The sequence below is a fragment of the Mauremys mutica genome, chromosome 8 (assembly GCF_020497125.1).
Source record: "Mauremys mutica isolate MM-2020 ecotype Southern chromosome 8, ASM2049712v1, whole genome shotgun sequence".
Taxonomy (NCBI): domain Eukaryota; kingdom Metazoa; phylum Chordata; order Testudines; family Geoemydidae; genus Mauremys; species Mauremys mutica.
The window spans coordinates 22,990,610-22,993,917 of NC_059079.1; positions in this window are offsets into that span (position 1 = coordinate 22,990,610).

Below are 3,308 nucleotides of genomic sequence, written 5' to 3' on the forward strand. Positions count from 1 at the left end.
GCCAGATTCGGTTTGTGGTGAGAAAATGGGGGGTGGGGGAAGAGTGGAAGAGAGTCAAGATTCCCATACTCTGCAGAGTCACAGGTACCCTGAGTAATACCTAGATGCCACAAGCCACTGTACAGCAGTTCTCTCCAATGTGAAGGTTAGAAATCAGTCTCCAGCAGTGTGCCAAGTTCCTTAGGGGATTGTTCGCCTCTGCAGAGGCTGGGAGTTGTGGGACAATGTGGTGGAGTGGTTAGATATTTTAGTGTCCATACAAAAGGCTCAGTTCATCCCAAACCATGGGGAAAATCATAGGAAAGGGGGGGATCTGTGGGAGCTTTCTATGAGCAAATCTAGAGGACATTGTGTGGCCCATGCTATGCACATGTATCAATCTGAGCCAGGGCAGACATGGGGTATTACCGGAATGGCTACATCATGTCAGTTATTTTAGCTATTACTCAGGCAAGACAGAATAATTGAAACCAGGCGCATGAGGATCCGCAAGGCCCTCCTGTACTTGCATGTCGGTAATATCATCGTCATCCCACGGGATTTTAGGGGTCTCGTTTCAGGCCGAGACGCACATTGCCTTGGGATCCCTCTCCCCCTCCCCCAAGAGACCCCACTGGCTGGAGAGTTTTCTAGGAGCCCTGTGTAAAGCCAAGGCTGAAATGAACACACGCTGCAGTGCCCTGCCCAGTAAACTGGGTGTGTGCAGCTCCTGCCTGCTGGCGGCTGCACGAGGCAAAGCGCGTGTTGCACCAACAGCGGGGGTCCGCGTTTGCTTTTATTTGTGCCTCTGTAGCAAGCCAGTCCTCCCCCCCTGGTCCCCACCTTCCTCCGAGGGGGCAGGTAGGCTGTGCCTCACACTCACGCCATCCAGCCGGGCACAGCACGGGCTGCCAAAGGAGAAGCTGGGAGAATCTGAACGCTTGTTCCTGCCCCTCCCCCCCGGTTATCTTAGGCCGATGGCAGAAGGGTGGGGCTCACGGTCCCGTGGTCAGTGGAGGAGACACTAGAGCCGAAGCTCGAAGAGGCAGACACGTGAAACCTGAGCTAAGCCCCTGAGCCGTCGGCCTCACACACCTGAACCGTGGTGAGAAGCGGTCAACCACCCCCACTGCTGCTCTCCCCTCAGCACAAACAAGGAGATTCCACCCCTAGCGCCCACGTGCATGGCAGAAGCTCCACGGAAGAAGGCTAAAGAGCCTAGCTGGGCTTTTAGAAACCCTAGCTGCACCTTCCCTGCAGAGTCCAGTAGCACCACTCCACGAGGCAGAGCTCAGCCCCCGAGATCACCCGCTGCCGGCCAGGGCCCTGCTTGGAAAGAGCAGTGGCTCCGGGTGGGTCTCTTTGTTAGGCTACATCGGGGCAGGCAACCTATGGCACATGTGCCGCCTTCAGCACCCGAGCTGATTTTCAGTGGCACTCGCACTGCCCGGGTCCTGGCCACCGGTCCGGGGGGCTCTGCATTTTAATTTAATTTTAAATGAAGCATCTTAAACCTTAGTTACTTTACATACAACAATAGTTTAGTTATATAATATAGACTTATAGAAAGAGACCTTCTAAAAACGTTAAAATGTATTACTGGCACACAAAACCTTACATTAGAGTGAATAAATGAAGACTAGGCACAGCACTTCTGAAAGGTTGCCGACCCCTGGCTACATGCTCAGTGCTCCGTAACAGCGAGATTCGGCCTGGCCCTGGAGCACAACAGAGCAAGTTCCACTCCTGGATCCTTGATTTTCAGAAAGCTTGGTTCTTGTTGGGCCCTGGCTTTTTCAACAGAAGTTCCCATTGAGGGCAGGATTGGCCCAGCTGGCTCCCAGAGCACTGTGAAATTGTCCTCACCTTCACTGCTGCAGCCCATTTCCACTGAGTAGATTTCTTTTAAAATCCAACGTGGTTGTTTGTTTGAGTGATTATTAAGTTTCACTTTAATAGGCCTGTCTCCAAATATTTTCCTTTAGACATCTTTATTATTTTAATATTGTTTCCTTCCAGCAAGCACTCAATGTAATTGCTATGGACTTGTGTAAATGCATTGCTGAGGTCTGTCAGGGGGAATAAACATATTCCATTACAGTTTATTGTACAGATTCTGGTCTGATGGGTGAGGAAAGAGGCTTTAAAAAGTGAAGGTGGTTGGCCAACGTTCAACTGGGCATCAGAGAGTGTTGGCAAGATTTTTTTTTCTTAGCCAGATGAGTGTAAATTTTTTCTAAGGCAACAGAGTATGTTGAATGCAGAAGAGATATCAGAAACACATGTGACCAAAGTAACACCAGAAACAATAAACTGTAGGATGTACATTTAAAAGGTTCCCACTGCCAAAAGGGAAGGGGGAGGAGAAGAGGAAGGAGAAAGAGAGAGAACAACAAATGCATTTCCTTATATCTGAAATGCTACTGAGATTTTTACAAACTCATTTTGGCATGTGAACATTTTCCTGTGTGTCACCATGAGTATTGCGATTTAGGAGCCAAGAGGGTGGTCAGAACAAAGATTTTTTTCCTCGTATAAATTGCTGTAAATAAGAAGCCCGTTATTCTGCAATTACTTTTCTTGCTCCTGTATAGTTTAGTCAAATTGTCATCATGGTAAAATAGCTGTATACATTCAAAGTGTGCACTTTAAAGAAAGAATAACCTATAAAATCCTACGTAAACACAAATATTTTGTACGCTGCTACTGCAGTCCCTCTATGTTATTAAAAATGTCTGGCGTGGAAATATGCTAACACTGCTACCTGAAAAGTATTGAATTGTACAATTACATGAATTGTACCAATACTGAATTTCCCTGGCATAGTACATTTTAGCATTAGGGATAAAAAGCCCACCCAGGCAGGATATTATAACTGCAATTAAGACCCTTGCATTTAATATAAACAGGCACATTGAGTGATATTGTATGTTTGATTCCCCCCATTCACACACACTCCCAAAAAAAGCAGTTTATCTCAAGACAGTACTCATTATAACGTACTTTTTTTCGCTACAATGAGCCAAGTGAAAACATGAAATTATAATCACTACCCTTTGTACAGGGGAATTTAGGACAAAATATTCTGAAATCATATTTTATTTTGTAGAGCTGTAAAATTGTTTAAAAACTAGATACAAAAATGTAATCAACAATAAAATCAAACGGTACAGCAAGAGAGAAAAAAACTTCTATTTATATTACTACTTTTGTACAATTATAGTTGATTTCTTGTCCATCTCGGTTTTTACTTCGATAGCTCCATTGTTTACATTTTATTTCTTTTATTAAAAAAAAACCCTCGTCTGCGACTCAGTGTCTTTCTTTCT